The sequence below is a fragment of the Acinonyx jubatus genome, chromosome A3 (genome assembly GCF_027475565.1).
Source record: "Acinonyx jubatus isolate Ajub_Pintada_27869175 chromosome A3, VMU_Ajub_asm_v1.0, whole genome shotgun sequence".
In the NCBI taxonomy this organism is placed as follows: domain Eukaryota; kingdom Metazoa; phylum Chordata; class Mammalia; order Carnivora; family Felidae; genus Acinonyx; species Acinonyx jubatus.
In genome coordinates, this window is record NC_069388.1 from 83,258,445 (window position 1) to 83,285,606 (window position 27,162).

Here is a 27,162-nt window from a genome sequence, read left to right on the forward strand (position 1 = left end):
TTCTTTCAAAGCAGTAATTCAGAATATACAGAGTGGCTTAAAGAAAAACAACAAGCTGACAACCTACCTTGTAATACTGCTTCGCTGGTTGTGGCTGTGTTTCTAATCAGATGTGTGATGAGCAGAAGTGACTAAACCCACACACGACGGGAGAGGTGGCCAAGGTACAGATGTTGTCTCTGTCTCACTCAAGATTAAAAATTTCTTGATACCTCTAACACTCTTCGCCCCACTCCCTCAGAATCATGCTTGTCGAGTAAATCATGAGATAAACTACCCTCTCCTAATGTCCTTTAATATGAGTGGAACCCAGGAGTGCTCAATCCATAAGCCACTGAGAGAGGGTCCATACTAAGCTAAGAGCTTAGCCCTTATTAAGACTAAAAGCTGGTGGCAGCTGGCCCTATTTCTCACATAATAACGTGCAAAGGAAAAAACAAACAAACAAAAACCAGGAAGGTGGCTACAATGCAGATTCCTGGGATCCATGCCCGGAGACGCTGATTCAGTGAATCATGGGTAAGGCCCAGTGTGCCGTACCTTTAAAAACGGGGCTCTGGAATGATCCTGTTAACAATATCTGTGGCCTGAACTTTGAGAAGCATGGACAAGGAAGGTCTGGCCACGGATCCTGGGGTGGAAAGACTTTGCCGTGGACCTGTGCATTGCACCTGAGGTCCGGGAACTCAATTCCTCCTACCTCCCATAACGTCCCAAGACACGAAAACATCTGAACGCGTTTGCCTTGCTGCACCCAAAAGTTCTACGGTGTGAGAGAAGTGACTCGTTTGAACTCCTGAGGAGGAAAGGGCAGAATCCAGGCCTCTGTGCAAAGCAGACATCTCGCCGTGGCAGGAGGTCTTTTTTCACCGCATCAGGCGGCTGAAAGGCACGGGCTAAATTAATGAGCTGGGCGAAAGGAGACGGTGGGTGTCAACCCCAGTGTCCCTTCTGGCGTGCCTGCTCTCTGTCCTTCGGCCTGAGGCCCACACTAAAGAGCTCCCTGGAAAAGCCCCTCCAGTTGTCTCCTATTTGCTGTCTCCTTCCGCAGAGCTACCCCTAGAGCTGTGACCTTCTATTTATACTCAAAGTCAAACTGGCGTTTAGAGTCCGTAATGAGGCAACCTTGCATCAGCCAAGGGGGAAACCAGTACCTGAAGGTAGTCACACCCACTACGAGCTCAGATGGGACCACTCCATGGTTCCTCCGCTCCGCCTTCCGTGCTACGTCTCCGTGCTACGTGCTACGTACGTGCAACAGCTCCCCCAGCGCCCAACTCCTCCCTGCAGTCAGCAACTGCCTGCGGTCAGGCGAAGCCGAGTCTGAGTGCGAGTTGGGAGTGCGGGATTTATTTATCCATTTGGGAGTTTGGGGACAGGATCCTGGATTTTTTTTTTCTTCGTGTAAGTGGTAAACATCTTGCTGTATTTCTGCCCAAGTCCTGTTTAATTAAACAAAGTCACCTCAGAAGTGATGTTCCAGGGTGTTAACTGAGAATAACGGTTTTGAAAATGTTTGAATCTAGCCTGAAAGGAAATTCCGGGACTTCCATTCCAGGGAGACCAGTGGACAAAACTACAGACTAAATTCTCAGCTGTACGCCCAAGTGAAGAAGAAAACCCTTCATTTCCCCTACCCCGGGCAGTACTTCTTATAACACAAGATTTAGCAATTTCTTGGTTAATGAGAAAATTTGGTAACAATTATTCATTCAAGTTGATCAAATATCCCTTATTCACAATAACCATAGAATTGCTAAATCTCCATTCCACTTTTTGCTTGACATAGCTCTGCAAAAGAATTTAAACACTAAGGGTGTGTGTGCGTGCGTGCGTGTGTGTGTGTGTGTGTGTGTGTGTGTACAGGCCTAACCACTGAGCGATTTGCCCAAGGTCACATAATAGTTCCCTGCCATTTCCTTTATTGTCTGCCCTCAAATTCTCTTTTTGTAGTAAGCAAAGGGAAATGACGTGGGCTTCCAAATTTCATTATAAAAGCTTCCATTTAAAACAAAATGTATTGCATATTATAATTGCAACCAGAACCAGTGAGGGCAGTGGCTTTCAACCTTGTGAGAAGTCTGGGGCTGTTGTTACATGTGGCTGACTTCAATGAACCCCAGTCCACCCTCCAGCCTGCAGATTATAGAGCATTTTCAAAAAAATAGTTACACTGTGCAAAACACAGACACATTTAATGTCTTTTTTTCTTTTGGTTAACAAAATGTACGTAATTTTCTTAACCAAAGAAATTATGGTAATAGTTCTGTAATGGTAGTAAAGTGTTCTGTTTTCCTTAAAGTCCACATTTGAATCTGTATACACAAAACTGTTCGGAAAAACAACGACACAACTGTTAATTAAAACTTGTTTGTTTGTTTTTTTCTCCCAAACAACAAGCTGTTGAATTCAACTGTTATTTGTTTATGCTGTTGTTGTTGTTTCAAACCTGCTTGTGGATGTAAACATAGCTTCTGTGTCTCTTTGATAGGTGCAAAGGAGTCCAGTGAACTTCCCCTATGACAACGATGACAACTGACATTTACTGAGTGCTTACCCGTGCCAAGCCCTAGGCCTGGCACTTTACAACCATTAATTTATGTAATTCTGCCTGCAGAGACAGAAATTATGATCTCCATTTCACAAGTGAAAAATTAGGCTTAGAAAGGTCAAGAATTTGCCCTAGTTCACCCCAGCTGGGCTGTGGAGGAAGCCCTGCATCTAGGGCACATGGCCTTCCCCCATATGCTGCACTCTCACATGGGCCAGACACTTCCATCTCATTGACACCGAGGTTCTGAGCCTCCCACTAGTTCCCACCCCCTGGAAAATACAATTAAATATACAGAATCCTCTCTTAAAATTTTCAAATTAAATTCCAAATCTATTTTACCCACACCCATGAAACTTGTAGCAAGCACTCAGTTAGTTACTAAGGAGTTATTACTCAGGCCTTTGAACCTTAATTACTCCCAGGACTGAGCTACATGGACAAAGCAAATAACGCAATGCAGAGCAAAGTAGGGGTTTAGAAAAGGAAACTTCACACTTTTCTCGCTCTTCCTCCTTTTTTTCTTTTTGGGTATAGGCCTTGTGTTATCAAATGGGAGGAGATGTGTTTCATGTGCAAAGACCAGAAAGCAGGGGAGTTAGGGTGACCCGTCTTTCTGAAAATGTTTCAAGGCCTAGAGTTGAATATAGCCATATACCTTTGTTGATGTTCCTATTACCAGTACCCATATCTAAGACCAATACTCTAAGAGGAAGAATACTGAATCCCAACTTTGACAGTGGTATGATACTCTTATTGGAATACACCATTCAGCTTTTAACTTCTCTGTTAAGACACTCAGAAGCTGGGCTTTGGGTCTCTGGAATGGATGGGCTCCTTTTCTCTAGCAACAGTATGTACTTACTGAGTACATACTCAGTGGGAAAAGACAGGACCCGAGTCTCCTGAAGGCTGCAAAAAAGGGAATTCTTTCTGTTAGACTCATTATGTTTGCAATGGCCCACCTGAGACATTGGTTGTTTTTCTAAAATAATTTCCTTTTATGTATGTAGAATTGGAATATTTTACTAACAATTCCCATGACCTGTTTCCAAGATTTTCCACAAACCTGCCATACTTAAGAGACTCTTTCTCTATAGAGTTTGAAAAATGGGACTCAACATATTGTCCATACTTAACAATCTTACATTTTTGCACAATGTTAAGAGTTGGAATCATTTCCTTCTATTAGGGAGAGGAATACCAAACAGAATTCTTCAATTACTTTTACTTTTGGATCCAAGTGAAGGAATAGTTTGAAGGCGATTTTCAAAATCCACAAAATGGGGGTAAGGTTTTTCATCAGGGATGAATTATTTGATATGATCATGAAAGAAATCCTTAAAATTCAGATTTCTTTTCAAATTCTATCTTAAATATCCAACATACAACAGAGGGAAAAATACCATGATAGAGTTTTTAAAATTTAATTAAGGTAGTTGATCTTTTTCGAGATTTTCCAGTATGCACACAGGCTACCAAAAATGGATAGATAGATAGACAGATAGATAGAGAGATAGATAAATAGATAGGATACAACCTCAGCTCAAGTAGCAACAGTGACCTCTAGTGTGTCTTTTTAATTTTCTCACTCTGCAACTTCAACTCATTGTTTCTTTAACCTCTGGGGCATTATTTAAGCACAATTTTCCAGTTCGTATTTGGTCTAATTTCTGTATTGACTCTATATACTGACAACTGATTCTTAAGAGACCTTCTTTGATCCTGGTAATGTATGATAAAGTAATTGTGCCTTCATTAATGACTGTAATTATAGTACATAAAGCTGTCATTTACATGAATAATCACCCACCCCTCCCCCCCTCAAAAAAGGCACTTTATTTGCAAGATGAATTTAACTTAGGCTGAAAAACTCTTTGAGCTCTAAGCCACGACTCCACACGAAGTCATGTGTTGTTTGCAAGAGTGCCCATTTCTCTTTGATAAGACCACCTAGTTTTTTATTTTACTAAAATTAATTTGAGAGAAAAGGAATCTATCTGAAAGGCAACACATTATTTGGGTATTTTAGTATTTGGGTTTTGCCCTAGATGTGCGCTGATGTCAGGACAGAACCCACAAGAATGTAGTGCCGCGGGTCTGGCAGCTCGTGTCAGCACTTCTATTCCAAGTTCCTCTTTTCAGGAGTTTATAACATTGCAATAAAATTTATTATGGGCTGGGACCTGGCATACGGGAGCCTGAACCAATGCTGTAAAGTAGTTTGGAGATTTTTTGGTGTGTGTGTGTGTGTGTGTGTGTGTGTGTGTGCGCGCACCGTTTTCCCCAAGCGAGTGTTCAAATCTGTTGTGTCCTGTCTTCCTGTAGAAGGAGTGCAGAATCAAAGTCTAATCAGATGGACCTGCCCACCCCCCTCCCTTGGTCTGTAAGTCAGAGGCAATTGAAAAGGGCCCCCTACCTGCTCAATGATAAACTCTTTTAGGATAAGTTGGAAAGGGGCGGGGGTGGGGGGGGGAACAATAAAGGAGTAAATGTTTCCTGTAAATGGAAGAAACCCTTAGAATTGCAATTGTTGGAAAAGATCCTCTAGGGTAGGAGAGGGAGACATGAAAAGGTATTCAAGATTGTTTTCTGTAATTGGGTGATCTTCAGTGCCCCCCAACAGCTGGGCTTGTTGGCAAACAAGAAGCCTGCATGTGGAAAACATGTTCCAATCTGTGTAAACTAAGCGTGGCATAAAAACAAGCGTCATCCCCAGGTTAAAAACAAAATGAAACATGCAGAAGACAAATTCCTGGAGAATCAGGAAGGAGGATGTGAGTATGTGAAGGTAAATGTTTTTTTTTTTAATGTAGCACATATAAAGTACATACTATATGCTCTGTATTTATGGTTAATGTCTATCTTATCATCCATGCCTCCCTTGCTATTGTCTTTTTGTTATTGCGCATGAGAGTCTGTCTCAGTGACAATTCTGAGACAGCACCTATCCAAAGAAAGAAGAAACAATTGAATCAGAGAACTGATGAATCCCATAGGAGGAAATTAATTAGAGCTGCATATAGCTCAATGGAAGAATTTCAGAGTCAGAAGGAACAATAGAGCTTTGCTTGACCAACCTCCCTCATTTACAAGTGAAGAATGCCCAACATGCCAGTTTATCTATGGTCAGGGCTAATCTCCAGCTAGAACACGCATATTCTTACAGGTTGTTTATGGCCAGCATGAATTCTAATTGGACAGTGTGCAGGCTATCCTGGCCAATGATTCTTGAACATTTTTGTTTATTTATTCTTAAATGTTTATTTATTTTTGAGAGAGACAGAGTAGGAGTGGGAGAGAGGCAGCGAGAGAGGGAGACACAGAATCTGAGACAGGCTCCAGGCTCCAAGCGGTCAGCACCAGGCCCGACATGGGGCTCGAACCCGTGAACCATGAGATCACGACCAGAGTGGATGTCAGACACTCAACCAACCGAGCCACCCAGGTACCCCTTGAACATTTTTTTAATATCACCCCTGTCTATGGTCACATAGTGAGTTTGTAGCAAGCAGCTAAGTCCTGGGTTTCTTGCCAGTTATCAGAAATTGTTCAGACTCTAAAATTTATAGCTTGATAGATGGGCAGTAACTCTTAACCAGTCCCGATTTAACTGCTTTGTCAGGTTAGATCTACCCTATTAGCCACTGCTCTCTATTTACTGCACAAAACTCACTGCAGAATGAATGCTAATGGCTCCTCACCGTGGAGCTGAATGTTGACCAAGAACCAGTCTCATCTGAAGTTTGTTTCCAAACCTGTTTATGTCGTTGTACTTGTTGATATAATTATGTCATTTAACATCATATTACAATATCAGACAAAATATGAAGGTAGAAAGGGTTATATCAATGAAAAATTAAGTTGAGTGCTTTAGAAAGGCTTGATACAGGTGAACTTTTAAAAAAGTAGGCTGTTGAAATAGGAGTGCGTAAGACAACTATAAACGATCCAAAAAGCTGGACAGCTTTTTGGCTGTCAAATTGCTTTGCAAGTATCATTAATTTTCCTCAGAGAAACCAGAATGTAGAAATGCATTCTGGATATGTATATAAGAAAGAAGACTTGGGACTCCAAAGAGAATCCAGACAGAAGGAAGTGGCCTCCCTCTTGCATCAGCACACACATGAAGTAAATGTGCATTAAGATAAATGTTCAAGTATAATATTATTTCAAATCATTCACCACTTGAACTAACTTTGGATTAATTAATTAACAACTGGTTTTATCATGTCTGATAACAGGGCTCTTCTACTACTCTTAAATCTGCCATCTTGGCAGGATCCTAGAGAGGGTCTTGTGGTTTTCAATTCTGAGTGCACGTAGTGGTGGGGAGTGGAGGTGGGGTCAGTAGGGGTTAAGAACAAAAGCAATGGAAGGTGGTGAAGCTTTTGAAGAGGAACCTATTATAAATCTGGGTAGGTCCCTTACAAATAATATAGATTTAAGAATGCAACTAGCAAAGATTGGTCAATAGACAATAGCATTGGAGAAAAGCAAATTCAAATAATGAATGACTCATTCAGAATGACTCACTTGAAGAACAAATGGTGTGTGTTCCTCTTAATGGTAGTTGGTATGTGCCTATAGACAGATTCTTTACAGGCAGTCTATTCTCTCCTACTTCTGCTCACTTCTAGGGTATTTGTGAACAGGAAAATGCAGACACGTCTGGGCAGATTATTTGCAAAGTTGTTTTATGTCTCCTTTTTATCTGCCTTTGCAGCTGCAGGATTGTTCTGTGGGTCAAATTTGCCAGAATCTTCTTACTCTCCCTAGCCATTAACTAGGCAAGGTCTCTTCCATTATCCTCCTTTAGTGTGTTCATAAAAATGTTTTGAGTCTTTGCCACGGAAGAATGTAATGCTAGATATGGTTTTGACGGTCCTATGGAGTCACCACTCTATCTTTTAAAGATATAATTTAATTGACTGGAGCATAGTTCTTCTGTTAAAACCATCTTGGCTTTAAAAAGCTTGAATTTGGGTAGAGGGATAGTGTTCAGTTTGCATCATCTGGCTTTTGTCAATTTGTGTCAAACCTTAATGTCATCTCTTTCCTTTGTAGTATAAATAACATGAAAATTCTCCTTTTTAAAACAACTAAAGAAGTGAGTTCATGGTTTCAGTTTTTCCCTTACAGGCAATATTTAAGGTATTTTTTGAAATGTTTTTGATATTTTTAAATATTTTAGCATACTCTCCTTCAAATGTTCTTTATTATTGTGAGGAAGAGAGAATAAAGGAGAAATCCTGATTTTATTTATGATCGCTTAAAGCATCTCATATCAATGGTAGATATGCTTTTTTAAGTTTCAATAATAATGTCGCTATATCCCAGGGAGATAGACACTAGTACTATGTTGCCCAAACAGACAAAGATGTTTGCGGAGGTATTGTTTACAACAGGGAAGAATCTGAAACAACATGAATGTTTGTTAGCAGGGAACTGGTTCAGTAAAAATGATAAAATAGTAATGTAACAATGAAAAGGATGCTGTCTCTTATCCATATGCATTGACATTAGATCTTATGATTTTTTTTGAGTGAAAAAGGTTAGGAAATAATAAGTAGGGTATAATACTATTTATATAAAATTACATATATACCTCTGCATATATATACATATTCACAGATATACAGATATTATATATAGAGAGAAATAAAGAGAAATTTGAAAAGATAGACATCAAAATAGTAATAATGCCTACCTTTGGGTGGTGGGATTTAGTTTATTATTACTACTGTTATTTTAGCTACCAAAAAAAAAAAATGAAGGCTTCTGGAAAAGATGCAAATGATACCAGTTGTGGTATACTTAGAGCACACTGGGGTAGATACTTCTGGTTGGCCGACCCAGCATTTATTCCTACCCCCATCTCTCTCCATGCCTTCCACTATTGATACTGGAAGAAGAAAATACTTTCTCAGTTTCCCTGGCAACTAGAAGTGACCATATGACATCATTCTGGTGATAAGGCAAAAGGAAAAATGTGTCAGGGACCCGGAGAATCTAAGAACTTTTGACTTTGATATCAAGTGACTCAGCAGCCATCACATCACAGGCATAAGAGAAAGCCAAGGTCATCTCAGAGATGCCAGTCCCTACATCAAGTCAGGCAGCGATGGATCTCCAGCCTTCTTGTTAGGAGGAGAAAACTAACCTCTGTTTGTTTTCAGTTTGTCAGGTATTCAAGAACTTGCAGCTGACATATCCCTAATTGGTTAGGAATAAAAAATGAAATCCCCTTTCAATCTCTCCACCAATCCAACCACCCAGAGTTTACCATCCAGGGCGGCATTTTCACCCCATCCTCTCTTTTAATCAATCTGCACGTGCGTGTGTATGCATTAATGTATTTGCATATGTGCGTATAGTTACATACCCTGTTTTCTAAAGCTGAAAATATACCCTATATTTAAATTGTCCTATAACTCGTTTTTATTTAAAATAAAAAGTAATTGCAGGGTTATCACACAGTTCTATCATATTCTTTTTAACAGCGTTATTGAGATATAATTCAAATATAATGCAATTCAGCCATTTACAGCATACAATTGACTGCTCTTTTGTATGTGCAGAATTATGCAACCATCATGACAAGTTCCCCACCCTCAAGAAACCCTATAACCATCAGCAGTCACGCTCATTTCCCCCTAGTCCTCCAGCCCTAGACAGTAAGTGTCTTATTACTCTTTAACATTTGCTTAGTTTTCTGCAGTTGGACTTAACATAATTCAGTATTTTTTTTTACTAATAACTGTTTAGGTGGTTAGTTCATTTGAAGATTTTTACCATTCCAAATAATGCTGTAACGAACATCCTTATAAACTTCCTCCTTCACACATGATTACAGTTGCTTTTCTACTTGCGTATATTCCATCTTTAGAATCACAGCAAGGGATTTATTTACACTAGAAAAATTCAGGTCATGGCCCGCAGAGAGGTGTTCAGTAGACAGGGCCCAACTGGGGATAGGATCCAGCTTGGGCTTCACCTGCCTAGGAAGGTGTGTGCTCTGGCACAGGCTGCAAGAGCCCAGGGCAAGGGTGCCTTTGATAATGGTCTACCAGGACAGGGCGCCTTCTAATTCAACATAGGCAGGGCACTTGGGGGAGAGTAACTGAAGGTAGCATTGGCTGGTTGAAGGTTTGGGGAGAATTTGCAATTGTTGCAGGGTCTTGCAAGCCATAGGAAGGAATTTGGATTTTATTCTGAGTGTGACAGGAAGCTATCAGAATCTTTTATCAGGGGAATAATATAATCTGATTTTAATTTTATAGAGCTCACTGTGATTGTGTGACTGCAGGTGAGGAGGGGTGAAGGTAAAGCTTGGAAGGCTATCATGGTGGTCCTGGTGAGAGACTGGTTCGACCTCAGAGAGCTCAGAATTTAGGAAGAGAGACAAATTACACGTAAGTTACTACGATGCAAGCTAGAGAGTCATAGATGTTGGGGCACCTGGGTGGCTCAGTTGGTTAAGCATCTGGCTCTCAAATTCAGCTCAAGTTACGATCTTACAGTTCATGAGATCGAGTCCTGTGTTGGGCTCTGCACTGACAGTGCAGAGCTGGTGGGAATTCTTTGTCTCCCTCTCTCTCTGCCCCTCCTCCATGTGCAGAGGAGTTATTCTCTCAGAATAACTAAATATTTTTTTTAAAGTTATAGATGCCATCCAACAGTCACATAAAAGAGTCACATAAGATGCTATGAAAAAGGTGGAAGAGATTATTTTCAGCAATCGAGATCAGGAATGGCTTCATGATTAAGAATTATAGTTAGGCCTTGAAGGATGGGGAGAAAAGAGTTCTGGAAATAGAGAAATGGGGGAGGTTGGTAGGTAGACACAGGCATTCGGGAGAGAACTTCTTATAACCTATAATATTTACTGTTCACTCTCAGGAACTAGGCACTAAGCAGGGCCATTTGAAGTGAGAAGGGCCCAGCCTTAGAATGGGCATCTAGGTACCGAGAACGAGAACAATCCTTTCTTTTCTTTTGCTAACAATTTCCTCGCCCACCCTTCTACCTATAAAAAAAAACTTTCATTTTGTACAACTCCTTGGAGCATCCCTACTTGCTAGATGGGATACTGCCTGATTCGTGAATCGCTTAACAAAGCCAATTAGACCTTCAAATTCACTTGGTTGAATTTTGTTTTTTAACAGGCAACAGATGTGATTAAGGATCTTGAGAGGAGAAGCTTTCTCTGGATTATGCGGCTAGGCCCACAGCCCAGGAATGCTGGCAGCCACCAGAAGTTGGAAGAGGGAAGGAACGGACTCTCCCTGCAACCACAGAGGAAACAGGGCCCTGCTGGTGCTTTGATTTCAGTTCACTCATACTGGTTTCTAATTTCTGGCCTCCAGAACTGTGAGATAACAAATTCATGTTGCAAGCTACCAGGTTTGCAGTTATTTGTTGCAATAGCCACGGAACCTGATACAGCCACATACACGTGATATGTGACTCCATTACATGGAAACGTTTGAGATGTACTGGCTCATTATGCCACCCCTCTCTGGGAAATGTTTGCCTATTTGACAAGGACCGTTTGGAAACTCACTGCCGTAGCTCAAATGGGTAACCTTAGTGGGCAGGATTGCAGGGCCATGTCAGGTGAGGGGAATGGTATTTTGAGTTCGGAGCAGGAGGCTAATTTAGTGCCATTACATGGATAACCTTAAGGACACTGCCTTTTCCATCTAAAGGCACCAGTGAGTCTTGATGGGTTTGAGGTCCATCTTCATCATGTGACCTTGAACAAATAAATCATTTGAGGGCTCTCCATCTCAAATATTCATCTCTAAAATGGAGAGACTAATTCTTATTTCAAAAGTAGGATTTGATTATTAAAGAAGACAGCATATATGAATGCATTACGCAAATTACGATGTGTTATGAATTCAGTAGCACTATTATTATTTTCTGTGCATGAGGCCTTGAGTTGAAGTTGAGGAGAGAAATGATATCCTGAGTTGGACACCTGTTAACCTCACTAGTTTTTTGTGAGGATGAAACAAGGGCAAAGTAATTGCTGCCAATCATAAGGGAAGATAAGATGATAAATACTGTGTGAAATAAGTCCCTTCATCCTTAGAACAACTCTCAGAGGGTATTATAGCCCCCGTCTTACTGCAGAATGATTATATCTTAGAGGGCTTTCACAGTCCTGGCACATAGTAGATACTCAATAAATGGCAGCTGATCTTAAATTTGGTCCCCATCGGGCCCTGCAATTTCTGCCTCAGTTCTACACTAGTCTACACTATGCTATTGCTTAAGGCAGATGAAAAAAGACCATGATTTGCCGGTCTTCCTGTACTTTTCTGTAGAGTTCACTTAAAACAGTAAGTACCTGCTTTGACTACAATGAATAACAAGGCACAGTTTCCATCACTGGCTGCCCAATTCTGGAGATGAATAAATTAAAAGAACTGAAATCTCTGTCTTGCAGCAGCTTGATCTTTGAAGGTTCTAGAGGAGAATTATGCCTGCCCCAGCTTCCAGAAGCATTCCTCAGGTTTCCCTTCTTTGAGTACAAAAGAGGAAGGGCCTCAGGCAGGTCCTTCCAACAGCTTGCAATTCCTAAGTTAATTATCATCTTAGGGAGCTCTGGCAGTCCTCAGCTTTCCTTCAGGGCCTCTCTAGCCAAGTCTTGGAGCTGCATCAATTACCTCAGTAATCCCTTTTGTTATTTATCTTCGAAATACCCACTTAGTGGGAGTTACACTCCAACCTCACCTCACATCAAATGACCTATGTACAGGAGACAGCCTTCGATTTCCTAGTTTGGGGTTAAGAATGGGTTGTAGTCCGATGCTCAATGGTTCCGAGGGGATCAGGTAGATAGATTTTGGCACAACGGGGGACTTTTTAGAGGCAGAACACCAAAGGGGGCTTCAGTGCAATGCCTTATCAATTTATAAGGAAAAACACACCACGTCGATGCATTTTTAAAAATACATTAAGTATGTCCTTAATAATATTCCTAAGAAGGAATTCATATTTTAAAACTAGGGGGACACTAGATACCTGTTTGTCTGGGAGAAGTAAGAGGGGAGAGAATGTGTTAAGAGGGCAAATCTACACCAAAAAGCAAAGGCACGTGATATTAGGGGAAAAGCAGCAATGTTTTAAAGTAATGATACCCGAGGGATAAAAGGTTGTGCTCAAGAGGTATGATGCATGGGGAGACACTGGGTGTCATCAGGTAAATCCTGGCAGGTTTTATGAAGGTTATGGTATCTAAGTGCTACCTTTGAAGGAGGGGGAGGGTATTAGCTGAAGCTGAAAACAGCACATACTTGACACAGAGACTCTTGTATGCAGAACCAAGAGTATCCATAGGAAAATACAAGTCCTCTCAAGGATTTTTTTTCAATCTTATGATTCATTATGATTAATATACAGATCATTATATATGGGTAATTATTAATTTAATTCAGGGCTAGGCAGGCAGACCAGAACTTGCCCGTGGGAAAGGCTTTAAAAATTCCTATGTAGAGACACACGTGGATCAGGGATTCGTTGAATAAAAAGGAAATTGTTTGTGAGATTAAACCCAAGTTTAAAGTGGAGTCAGTCAGCACAACCCCCACATGGGCGTATACAACATGAGTTATAACTCGGGTCCCAACTCTGCCCCCAGACCCTAGCATGCAACAACTCTGTGGTAACAAAAGAACAAACACTAGAACTACAGAGGAGCTCAAGGTGACATTGTCAAAGAGAGTTTCCTGCTGCTGAGACTGAGGTCCAGAAGCGACTTGCCCTCATACATAATGCTTACAAGTGGCAGAACAGGGATTATACCCTGAGTTCAGGGCTTCAGACACTAACCTATCTCTCCTGCACGTACTAAGCAAGGATTTGAACTCATCTCACTAAGAGGTGGCCTGCAAAGTATCCTCAACCTGGCCCAATTCACCAATAAATAGGTAGGTGCCCCAGAAGGATCAGGAAGTGAGGTCTTGGTATTGTCTCAAAAATCTCTCTCCTACTGATCTGACCCCACCCTTCTAGCGATTTCTATAGTTATTCCTAAAAATCCTCAAGAAATATTGTCTAAAGTTCACATATCTCTGGAGGAATACTAAAGTTAATTATTGGCTATTAGCCAATGGCTGAGCCTATAAACAAAAAGAATTAGGGGTCCCAGAAAAAGAAAGATAAGGCACAGCTTTCACGACATAGAAAAGTTACTTTAGGCCCCCAGCCATTCTGTGATCTATGCCTGACCAGCACTATTTTCTCAAAGCACATTCTTGAGTTACCTCTGTAGGATCTCAACCCCTTTGAGCACTCAGATACCAAACCAACTAACACCAGAGAAGTGATGATATTGACCCTTGCAAGCCCTGGTGACTTCAACCAGGACCTTTAGCAGACTTTTGCCTCAATTCCATGCTGAATTCCCTATTGTGCAAGCCCGTTCATGAATATATATGATCCCTTAGCTTAAAACTTCCCCAGTTTTGTTGTTCAAGGAGACATCGTTTTGGGAAATATTCCTAGTGTTCTCCTTTACGTGTTGGAAGTAAAACCCTTCCTTTTCCTATTCTTTGGCTTGGCTGTGTCTTTTGGCTCGACACCCACCCACCAAGAGGCAAACCCAGTTTCAGGCAAAAAGCCCATCAGATATTTTTGTAGTGATAGCTAGCTGAATGGAATGTAATAAATGCAGTAAACAGAGAAGTGGATTTGAAATATTCTGAACAGCAGAGCCTGTTTTCAAAAATATATTGTAAAAACCTACTCTCATCTAATCTAACCACACTTATTTATTATAAAGTCCATCAATTAGATCAGTGGAGTTGCTTCAAAAATTATTAATTGGGGCTAGAAAAGACTGCTGCTGGCTTGGGGCACTTGGGTGGCTCAGTTGGTTAAGTGTCCCAACTCTTGATCTTGGCTCAGGTCATGATTCCATTGTTTGTGAAATCGAGCCCCGCATCTGGCTCTGTGCTGACAGTGCACAGCCTGCTTGGGATTCTCTCACTCCCTCTCTCCTTGCCTCTCTCCTCTCATGCTCACTCTCTCTCTCAAGATAGATAAATAAACTTAAAAAAAAAAAAAGACTGCTGCCAGCTCAAAAGGCATCATATTTAAATTAAGTTGTCTGGGTCACCTGGGTGGCTTAGTTGGTTGAGCATCTGACTCTTTGATTTCAGCTCACGTCATGATCTCACAGTTCATGAGACAGAGCCCCACATGGGACTCTGTGCACAGAGTCTGCTCAGGATTCTCTCTCTCCCTCTCTCTCTTTGCCTCTCCCCCACTTACACACTCTCTCTTGCTATCTCTCAAGATACGTAAACATGAAAAAAAACCCTTTAAAAATAAAGAAACAAAGAAACAAATAAGTAAATAAAGGATCGTCTGTACAATCCCTGAAGTGTCACTGTATAATCAATTCTAGAAAACTCAGATCAAAAATCAATTGTTAGCCTGGTGTCTCCCAACTGTTTGCAGACACCAAAGAATGTTCATACGATTATCTACTGGTAGGGAGAAGGTGGTATTAAAACTTTCATAGTTAATCTCATCTTTTAAAATGCTAATTTTTTGTATCTATCTTATATATAACTTATTTGTGTATATAATTAATAAATGTACAGATATTGAGAGATTGCTTAAGATGGTGTATGTAGAATGGATAGAGATAATGTGAGGCCCTGTCCATGGCAGGAAGAGACCTGGACTGGAACTGGACACCCCTTATTTTGCATAAGTTGAATTTAACACTAACTTCAAATTAGAAGAGAAATCTTCCGGGTCAGTGCCATAAAAAAGGTTAAGCACAGAGTTTGGAGCTGGGTAGGACCAGTTTTTATTCTACAGTAAACAACGGTCCCAGTAAGCCTCATGTCCCAGGATACCACCTCTCACAGTCGGTCACTCCTTCCCATCCAGCCTTACTGCTTAGAAACCACAAGACTGTGGGTGAATTACCTATCTTGCTAACTCCAAGTTTCCTCATCTATGAGATGGTGATAACAGGTGATAACATATGGTTCTTTTGAACACTGAATGCGATAATCCTCACTGAAGGATTCAGAGAAGTAGGGAGAGGCAGGGCAGGGGGCAGGAGACAGCAGAGAGGGCTCATGGATACAGAACACTGGAAGAGCACCTTTGCAGCTTCTGTTCAACCCTTCTCTGGGCATCAGAACCAGAACCCTTCCCTTGATTCTCAGTGTTTGTTGATTAGTTGAGATTGACCACACTCGTGCCCCTGAATTTTCACATCACCTTGTATTTACAGGTAGGAAATGCTTCTCCCAAGATCTTTTCACTTTCAGGAAGGCCTCGCCCTGCCTCACCCTGCTATGTCCTTGAGTGAGGACACAGAAGAAACTATGTGACGTCCTACCACCTTCCTGACCATTCACCCATCTCTGATGTTAAGTGCTTTCCATGACTGTCAGAAGCCAAGAGAGTAGAGACTTTGTTCTGCTTTCTTCCTCCCTCCCTCTCTCCCTTCCTCCCTTCCATCTTTCCTTCCTTCCTTAGAAAGAAAAAGGGGAAAGCATCCAATTCAGAGATTAAGAAATAAGTATAAAAGCAAATTATTCAGTAGGGAGACTGCATGGCATAGTAGAAAGGGCATGATTTATTTGTTCATTCACTTATTTTTGTACCAAACTGCAGGACTGGAATTCTGCTGCACCCAATGTGAGTCATGTGAATTTGAACAACTTTCTGAGTTTTTGTTTCCTCATTCATAATGTGGAAAAAAGAATACCATGTCCATAAAATTATTAGGAGAATTAAATAAATTAATTTATTAAATAAATTAAATAAATAAATAAATTAGGTGACTCAAAGAAAGCATGTAGCATAGCACAGGGCTTGAAAATGTTTTCTTTTTCTTTTAAAGAAAAATAAGATACAAATACAGAAAATCCCAAGACTTTCTTGTTTTTTCTTTTTCTTTTTCTTTTTTTTTTTTTTGGAGAGGGAGAGAGCATACACAATCTGGGAGAGGGAGAGAGAGAGAGAGAGAGAGAGAGAGAGAGAGAGAGAGAGAGAGAGAAAGAGAGAGAGAATCTTAAGCAGGCTCCACACCCAGCATGGAGCTTAACTCGCGGCTCAATCTCACAACCAACTGTAAGATCATGACCTGAGGTGAAATCAAGAGTGGGACACTTAGGGGTGCCTAGGTGGCTCAGTCGGTTAAGTGTCTGACTTCAGCTCAAGGTCATGATCTCACGGTTTGTGAGTTCGAGCCTGTGTTGGGCTCTGTGCTGACAGCTCGGAGCCTGGAGCCTGCTTCAGATTCTGTGTCTCCCTCTTTCTGCCCCTCCCCCACTCTCCCTGTGTGTGTGCCTCTCAAAAATAAATAAAGCATTAAAAAAAAAAAAGAGTGGGACACTTAACCTACTGAGCCACCCAGGCACCACCACCAACCTAGACCTTCTTGATAGAACACTGAGTCAAAACAATAGGATTAAAACCTGTCTTTCCTATGTAAACATAGAACAAAACATACAGACCACTTCCTGAAATATGTTTAAAACACTCATATACATTTAATTGCACTTATTAAAGGGATCCCTGAAAAGGAGACTATGCAGAATACAGGTAGGAAAAGAGCCAGAACTATCCCTAAAGGACATGTGCCTGTGTTTTGGGGCTCCTGGAAGCTGGACAACAGCTGAGGTCTCATGTACTGGAGAACACTGAAAAATACCCTCTCAAAAGTCTCCCTGCGGTGAAGTGTGGGTGCTGTCTGCAATAGAGCCACAAGAAATGACATGGCAACAACAGGCAGGGTTCTAAGTGTGAAGATTTTATGTTTGGAGAACCATCTGTGGACCACAATCCACCCTTATCAACACTATAAACGGCTGGGTTAAGGAGAAACATAGCTAGTAGAGATTTTACAAGTAGCTGTTGAATGCTTTCTTGCTTTCCTTGAGTTTTGTGCCAATTTGGAACCAGAAAACACTGGAATATGCATGCTGACCTGGAGGCTATAAAACACATCCTCCCAAAGATTGGCAGAAGATACAAAAACACTGGAAAAGGGCTCAGTGAAACTTGAGGATTTTATGGTTGTGTTAGCTGCATCCAAATGTAGCTTAGGAACTTAGAAGGCTAAGGATTTTATCGAAAAGAGTAAAGGTCAAACAGTTTAGGTCTAAGTACTATGCGGATTTATGATTTCCATGGACTTAGATGGAATCAGGGGGCAAGAAAACATTAAGAGACAAACTTTGGAATGTGAAAATTGCCTGATATGAAGGTTCCTACAGGTAGAGAGGAAGTTGCAATCTTACCTTTCAGGGGTATTTATATCAAAATGTGAGCAATTGATCCTCAATATTGAAAAAATGGGGCTCATTCTCTCTCTTCACTGAGGTGGAATCCATAAAGGGTAGGGATAAAAGGAGAAAACAATGGAATGAAAAGAGGTGAAGAGGAGGGAGGTAAAGGAGGGGGAAGGAGAGAAGGGAACTTGCCAAGAAAAGTGAAGTTGGAAACATACTGATTTCAGGTTTATGGTTTTGGATTTTCAAGTGTACAAACTAGCCACTGTTTTTAGCTTCCATTGGCATCCCAGGGAAATACATAAATAGTCTTAATCCTGAAATAACTACTGCACAGGGAGCAAGCATCAGATACTTAAGATCCACGAACATAAAAGATAGCTAACATGGGTGGCAAATACCACAGGGAACCTGCACAGGCTGAATCTATTTGCCAGCTTTATGGGGCGTAAGCACTTCCTTCAAGTGTGTTTCTCAAGTGTGGATGCCTGGACTCGCTCTGCACGAGTCTAGGGTACAAACTTCCACTTAATTTTAAGGATGAAATAACTCAAGTCCTTCGACTACCTAAATGTTATATATTCTTCGATGGCCATCAGCTACCTTCTGACACACCAAGTTCCAAAAATTTGCCTCGATTTAGATACTAAACAGTAAAATAAAATATCCTTTCCTTTAAAGTAAACATCCTCATGGGGATGACTAAAGTGTAGAACAAAACAAGAATTTGGTTAATTGTGCTTTTGAGTCCCATACACAATGGGCACTATACTTTGGAGGCTTTTCAGCTCTGCCAGAACATAAACAGTTGCTTTTCTACAGATACCCTTTACAATCAGAGTTTTACTTTAAGTGACGCACTTATTAGTAGATACTCAGTTGCCATATAAAATAAATACAGAAAATAAAGTCCATAGCATCCTACGCCTCTCCTTTTGGGATTTGTACTCAAGACTCCAAAAAAATTCAGACACATTTCCATCTCTGCCAACAGACCTGACCAGACTTTATATATAGTAGGACTATGTAAAAATCAGCCTAATCAAATAATAAATAAATAAACTTGGTATACACAGTGACAAAAAGTATAAAGATTTAAATGTTCCATCTGCCTTGTGGAGGAATATTTGAAATAGGGGTCCATATTCAAACTTTGGGTAAAAAAATTTAAATATTCAACTGTTATCAGGCAATGAAATCTTGAAATACTTTAGTGATAGGTAATAGCTTGGACTTTGGGTAAAATGTTAAATCCTTAGCCTGATGTATTAGGTGATCATGACCTTGTGCTAAGCTTTGCCTCCCTCTATTATAAACAATCCCACAACATGCTCATATCTTCTGCTCCGGGTTTATGTAGGGTACCGTTTCCTGAGCCCATATGGAGCACTTCGCCCTTTGCCCACTTGCTCAGGCTTACGCTTGCTTAGCATGACCTCCTGTTACCTTCTCTTCCTTCAAAAGTTGGCTCAGAGCCAGGGCCAATTTCACTTCCTACAACTTCCCCGACCAACTCCTTCCTTCCACACTAGTGTATTTCTTATCAGTATAATTCATTTGGAAAAAGAAAAAGAAAAAAGGAAGCATTTATTTTCTCACCACATCTTTCCACATCTTAGTTCTACGTGTAGTTATGTCTTGTCTCACCAACCCTGTTCTAAGTGTTTCAGCATTGGGAAGCATTGTCCTCACTGAGTTCAATTCAATTGACTAGCTGTGTCTACCCAAAGCAACAGAAAGAGTCTAAGAGATATCCATGTGAGATCTGGAGAATACTCTGTCAGGGACTTACACTCCAGCCATATCAGGAAATACTCGTTATTGGCAGTCTGTAAGACGAACTCACCAGACAGTAGGTTTAATCAATTAGATAGAAGTTATGAGGAATGGACCTTGAAACTCTCTTTCCACTAAGCAAGCAGAATTACAATTCTTTTTTTTTTCTCTTTAAAGTTGCATTTTATTTATTTATTTTTTTAATAATTTATTGTCAAATTGGTTTCCATACAACACCCAGTGCTCATCCCAATGGTGCCCTCCTCAATGTCCAACACCCAATTTACCGCCCCCCCCCCCGCAATCAACCCTCAGTTTATTGTCAGTATTTAAGAGTCTCTTATGGTTTGCCTCCTTCCCTCTCTAACTTTTTTTTCCCCTTTTCCTTCCCCCTGATCTTCTGTTAAGTTTCTCAGGATCCACATATGAGTGAAAACATATGGTATCTGTCTTTCTCTGCCTGACTTATTTCACTTAGCATAATACTCTCCAGTTCCATCCACATTGCTACAAATGGCCAGATTTCATTCTTTCCCATTGCCAAGTAGTATTCCATTGTATACATAAATCACATCTTTATCCATTTGTCAGTTGATGGACATTTAGGCTTTTTCCATAATTTGGCTATTGTTGAAAGTGCTGCTATAAACATTGGGGTACAAGTGCCCCTATGCATCAGCAGTCCTATATACCTTGGGTAAATTCCTAGCAGTGCTATTGCTGGGTCATAGGATAGATCTATTTTTAATTTTTTGAGGAACCTCCACACTGTTTTCCAGAGTGGCTGCACCAGTTTGCATTCCCACCAACAGTGCAAGAGGGTTCCCATTCTCCACATCCTCTCCAGCATCTATAGTCTCCTGATTTGTTCATTTTAGCCACTCTGACCAGCGTGAGGTGGTATCTCAGTGTGGTTTTGATTTGTATTTCCCTGATGAGGAGTAACGTTGAGCATCTTTTCATGTGCCTGTTGGCCATCTGGATGTCTTGTTTAGAAAAGTGTCTATTCATGTCTTCTGCCCATTTCTTCACTGGATTATTTGTTTTTTGGGTGTGGAGTTTGGTAAGTTCTTTATACAGACTTTACAATTCTTCAACAGTTTTTTTAAACCAATAAAATCTTCCTGGGAGGACATAAAATCAATTGTCATTTCTAAACCTACAACTTCTTAACAAGCCACCAATTAGAAATACACAAGTAAGTTTGCAGTCTCATATTGGCACTAAGCCTTTTAAACCAAGGGTAACCATTATAATCACTAGCTTGTGTTTGTAAAAGTAGAAAACTAATAGTAATAGTAATTTTGCTTTGGGCGTTTCTTTGAAGGATCCAAGATTGGCTTACCATATGCCATTCTAACTAACACAGATTACTTTTGTTGACTAGCATTTTTGCTTATTTTCTAAGTTTGTGGGTCTGTTTGTGGATCCACAGGAAAGGAGATTTAAAAATAAGCCATGACCGGGTTGGGTAGGAAGATGCTACATGAGCCCATGCCGGAGCTTAGTTTCGTTATTCTGCAAGGGCACGTGACGCTTATCACTTTCCAAGTTAGGAGACCTGGCCTTGGTCATGAGGTCTCAATATATCATCAGGTCGTTGTTCGGCGCTGGTTTCAGCTTTTCTTAATGGTGCACTTTACCAGGCAGCTTTTTCATACATCATTAAACAGCAACTCTAACGCTTGTGCCCCCTTCCTGATTTACCGTAGATAGTAATGTTTAAGATCACATTAAACACCACACATGCTCTTTGCCACTTGAGCAACCTCGTGGTAATGAATAGTCAATAGTACCTCTAAATTAAGGCTCCACAAAGCTCAAAAGATTAGTCTGGTCTTTCAGAAAAGGTACAACTATAATTCTAGACAATGAATTTCCTAACTATCTGAGTTTGGGGGTCTCCTTTTCTCTCTGCTAGTGACTCTAGAGTCTAAACTGTAAAAATTGTACAAAAAGTCAACAAGAAAGTGACTGCATTGTCAACTATGGATCTAGGGTCATTTAGATCAGTGTTTACTGAGAATGTCACCTATAAGGGAAGTAGGGAAGTAGCAACATGGGCACTGCCTTCAAGGAGTCTGAAAACAATCAGAGAGAAAAGAAAGACATACAAGAAAGCATGTAATACCACCTACCTGTAGGCAAATGTTTGTAGCTGCGTACCAAGGAAACCACCCTAGGTTCATACCTCTATCTTAGTGCTTTGTATGCTGAAGTCATCTAAGATATAGCTGTCTTCCCCATTAGACTGGAAATCACCAGTGGGCAGGAGCTGTTTTAAGCATTTTTGTGTCCGTCACACCTGGATTGCTATCTAACACACTGTAGAAACTAAACAGTGTATGTTGAACTAATCTGATCCTGGTGGCAGGTGGAATGAAAGGGAGAAATGCTTAGACGGTCTGGTGCAGGAAGGCTTGAGCAGCATGAAGATCCACCTGGAAAATACTTGCTATGTACAAAGAAATTGGCATTTTCTTTTCAATGTTACTTATCTACAAAATGCATCGAAAGCAGAGAGCACATCCTAAGAAGACAAGCATTCTAAGTATATATATGTATATATTGCTGAATAATGAAGCTGCAAAGTTACATGCCTTGAATTCTGGTGTTTCCATTGAAAAGATACTCCGGTAATCCTGAACTCTCTGCTCACAAGCATTTTTCTACTTTTACACAAGGCCTTCCCTTCCTCCATTCTCTAGGCTTCCGGAAACCTGTACAGGGTCAGTATCTGCAGCCACATCGGAAATGGGATTTGTCTTGATCATGCATGTAAAAACACAGTTCTGCCAGAATTATTCAATTAGGTGAGGTTGTGGTTTAAAATATCCACATAGTATTTTTCAAATTTTGTCTTTCTCTTATGCCACTGGTTGGGCTCAAGTGTGAGTGACTGAAGATGGAAATATTAGAAGCCTTGGAAAGTTTCAGGTAATCTAGGGAAAGAGATTTTTCCAGAAGATCCAGGAGTCCAGCAAATAAGCCTTCAGTCCTGCCCAACAGCATGGATTGTGTTCCAGAGTAGAAACGTCTCCTTTACTCCAGTAAACTCTCCTTAAAAGCACTCTGAATGCAAAAGTTGGGGATCTCCTCCGATTTTTGATCATATAATACTGAATGCTCCTGTGATGTCCTATCTTTGGCTCACTTTGAGCAGCAGCTCTAAAATATAAATGCAAAGAGCAGAAATTTCTCTTTCCCATAGTATTTAATTGCTAAAGACCTATGGCTTTCTCTCCTGAGGCTAGCAAACCTATAACCAACCCAACAACTGTGGACATTTATAAACTTCACATTCCTGCTTTCTTAATTAAAATGGCTGCCACTTACTCATGAATACAGCCAATATTTATTGAGCACCTACTATATGCCAGGTACTGAGCTGGGACCCTGTTAGATGAAGAAATAAATCACAGTTTGGAAAACAGACAGCCATGGTTTGTCTTTCTCCCTCAGGCTCTGAACGGAGGATACCCAAGACTAAGTAAAGAACTTGGTGCCCTACCGCAAACCCCATAATTGGAGACTTTTGAAGCCACTTAACTTTGGTGGTAGAACACTCCTTCCCACTCTCAACTGTGCTTAGAAAGACATAAAAATATACACCTAATTTTCAAAGAAAGGAGCAGAATGCATTATCTTTTTTACATGTAACACCTATATTCAAGCACAATTTCATTAATTTTCCCAGGTGATTAATTTTATAGAAAGCTGGTTAGTGGCATATTTTCTTTCCTGACACTCCTGGGAATATCTGAAATACAGTTCTCTTACCATAAATTTATAATAAGTTTGATTAAATGAAAATACTATATGACAAATGCAACCAGCTGAGTTCTGTGGAGAAGGAGGTAAGAAATAAATGGTGTCCATGTTTTTCACTGTTTCTATCAGTGCTTTTGTGGCTCCATAAATATTTACATATGCTGTAAATAACATTGCAATAATTATTAATATTAATAATATAAATTCAATATTGGATATAATACTATGTATAGTGTATAGCCAATTCCTAAAAATTCCTGGCCTAACTCAGTGTATAAAAACACTTACCTAAGATACTTGAAAAGCCTGGGGCATGCTGCTTTATGTCTCAATTTATGTTTTGCAGTTCCCTCCCATGAGAAATCTGCTAAAGGTGGCTTCTTGGATCCTTTCTATGATTGGCTACTCCCCCATCACCAGCTGGTATCCTGGGTGCTTATGTCTTCCTCTGCTCCTATGGAACATTCTCTTATCATGGAGGACAATGTGGGTCCTCTCATCCAGATAGTCCAGCCCATGATTCCCCCTAAAAAAACCATTTCCAAGTCTATTGGAAGGCTAGAGAGAAACTCAGTTTATGTTTTCAAAAGCTTATAATTTTTTCCTCTTTTTGGTTTCTCCTTTATTTTTTCTCTCTCGGGAGAGTTACCTTCTGTGTGTCTTGAGTCCTCCAATGTCCTTATTTTTATTTGTTTGTTTGTTTGTTTGTTTATTTATTTATTTTAATGTTTATTTTTGAGAGAGAGACAGAGTGTGAGTGGGGGAGCAGCAGAGAGAGAGAGAGAGACAGAATCAGAAGTAGGCTCCAGGCTCTGAGCTATCAGCACAGAGCCCAATGTGGGGCTTGAACCCACAGACCATGAGATCATGGCCTGAGCTGAAATCGGACACCCAACTGACTGAGCCACCCAGGTGCCCTTGTCCTCATTTTTAATCTTCCCATGCTCCTTGCAGTATATTTCTATGTGATGCTCTTTTTTTTTTTTTAATAAATTAGGGGAGGTGGATGGGGGGGACGGGCATGTTATGCTCTTTTAATATCCCTACAGGATCATTAACAATATTTTTATCACATTCAATTCAATTTAACGAATCTGTATGGAGTGTATGCAGCATGCCCTATAGCAGGAAGAGTGAGGAAGGAACAAGAGTGAGCAAGGCTACTGTGGAACCTGCTTCCACAGGGAGCCACCTGCTTAAGCAGAAGACAATCATCCGCATCACTAGCTAAAGCCTAATATGCCAGGATAGCGTAAGTGCCATGAAAGGCTTGTGGCACCAAAAACAAGGGATTATGTCAATCTGAAAGGATTATAGACTGTTTCACAAATTAAAGATTTGCTATATGTATGTAAATGACATTATGTTGTATGCCTAAAATGACTACAATGTTATCAATTACATCTCAATTAAAAAAAAAAAACATTTCAGTGGAACAGAATTTTTATAGCTTTCCCAGACAAAGGGGAAATGGTGGGCAGAGACAGACATTTGGGCAAGAGAACCCAGGATGTAGTTTGGAAACGACAAGTCATGCCTTATGAATGAGGAATGTGAATGCCTGGAGTGTTAGTCAAAAATCAACCTGGGAAGTTAAGTTGAAGTCAACAGAGCACCTGCAAGACTAAACGAGGGACTTAAGAAATAGAGCTCTACAAGAGTCTTGAACTATGCTGCAGAGAGAAAGTCCCATTAGCATGTCATACATTCTGGAAGGCAACTTCACCTAATTAGTCTGCTACAGTGTATATCTAGCTGACTCAAAGAGACTAGATATTTATCCTCTCCTTTTAGTCATTTAACCAGTGGCTGTCAATTTATGAAGAGATTCCTCAAAACACGAATGACTCAATGAAACAGTAAGATTGGCCAGGTTGCTATACGGATTTCTGTATTCCTACTCCTAATGCATTCCTCTTTCCATGTCCACAGAGCTGAAAAAGACTGAGACTCTACCATCAGTTTGGAAGAGGTGGCTTCAAAATATTAAAATTTGAGGGTTTAAAAAATTTTTTTAATGTTTATTTATTTTTAGGAGAGAGAGAGAGAGGGAGGGAGATGGAGGGGGGAGGGGCAGAGAGAGAGGGAGACACGGAATCTGAAGCAGGCTCCAGGCTCTGAGCCCTTAGCACAGAGCCCCATGCGGGGCTTGAACGCACAGCAGCGTGGGATCATGACCTGGGCCAAAGTCAGACGTTCAACCAACTGAGCCACCCACGTGCCCCTAAAATTTGAGGGTTTTAAGAACAGTCTTTATTTTTCCTTCATGTCATAAAATATTAGGGATTGTTTTTAAAAATCCATATTTCTGCCCAGATTTTTATCTCTCCATCTTCCTCTTGGCTTTTTCCATTTCCCCCCACCTGCAATAATTACCTACTGAACAAAGCAAAACATGGACACTCTAGAACCTGAAGAGAATAGTGAAGAAGAAAGGCAGCACCTGAAGACAGAAAAAAAAAAAAAGTCAAATGGATGCTGTAAGCTTCAAGAAGATGCAAACACCTGGTGGATGGCCAGAAGTGGCCCCTACAACTAGACGAAGATTCTACTCCAGAAGGATCCCACTGAAGCAAGCCTTTTGGGTTTAAAACTCGGTGTGACGCTTTTGAAACTCTGGACCTTCAAACTTCACTTGGCCCTGGCACTAATGAGCAGTGGCTGCTGCACATTATGTTATCTTATCCCCCTGCTTATCCTAGACACAGAGACAGAACCCCTTTCAAACAAGAATTTTTATTGTTTTCATCACACTAGCTTCAGTCGAGCTATTAAAAAAGCGTTTCTTTTATGAAATTTCTCTTAGAGAACAATGAATTAGAAGATAACAGGAAATGGCTGCAGGCAAGTGAAAAAATACTGGTAAAGTTATAACAAAACTTTCCAGAAGTTTCTTTGGATTTTTGTGTTCTGTCACATTTCAACCACCAGCAGTCTTCCCCTTCTTCCACCTCCAAGCAGCAAAACTATGGGATGGTTCATTTCTCATCTAACATTTATCATCCTGCACGAGACTGGGTCTGTTCCTCTCTTGCCTAGATAACTGTCATAACAGGGATGGTTTGACCCAGTCTTCTATAAACAACTCCCTCCCCCTAGCCAAAAAATAAAGACCCTTAACCTTTGAGAAGAAACCAGTTTGTTGCTTTCTGCCATTTGGAAAACATAAAGCAGTATCTCTGCCCCAACTGCCATCAAAACCATAAGCAAATCTGCAGTGCTCTTTGGGGATGAACCAGAGTTTGGCAGAAGGTAGCAGAGATGGAGAGAGATTCTAAATCATTGCCTGAACTGTGTTCTTAGCTTCTCCCCTCCCTCTTTTTCTCTGGAAAAGGAGCTAGCAGGTGGCAGGCTATGCAGCAAACCACCAGCAGGCTGATTACAGCTGTGCGTGTTTGGCAAACAAATGTTAATTTTGGAATTGGTTGTGGGCCAGCTCCACTGGGTGGGGGCGGGGAGAAGAACCTGCTGTTGCTGCACTGGGGAAATAGAATGTGTCCACAGATGCCAATAACCCAGAGCACTTCATGGAGAAACACAAGCACAAAGTCAGCTCCAGTGCCATTCCTGGCAACCGGACACCACCCTAGACCCTGACAGAGGAAGGGGGCCTGAAGAGAGAAGATTGCCTTCTCTTGAGAAGCAGTAGGGAAAGAGGGAAGTGACTAACACTCAAAGTTTTCCGTGTTCATTGCCTCTTTTACAGAGAATTGGAATTGTGCCATTGGATGGAATCTGCAGGCATTGCATCACACCTTCGGGGAATTTCAAATTCTCCAGGGGCTCATT

General features: G+C 40.8%; 1 protein-coding gene across 5 annotated transcripts in view; it reads right to left on the reverse strand.

The window, feature by feature from the left end:
• The window catches only part of LOC106976242 (E3 ubiquitin-protein ligase RNF113A), a 503,753-nt gene that overhangs the window by 19,709 nt on the left and 456,882 nt on the right, over positions 1-27,162 (reverse strand). The window contains exon 1 of one of the 5 annotated variants that reach the window (XM_027072315.2): positions 1,155-1,255. The exons of 3 other annotated variants lie outside the window; for them this stretch is intronic. The gene's annotated coding sequence lies outside the window, so the exon portion shown is untranslated. One more of the 5 variants, XM_027072316.2, reaches the window with a different exon arrangement.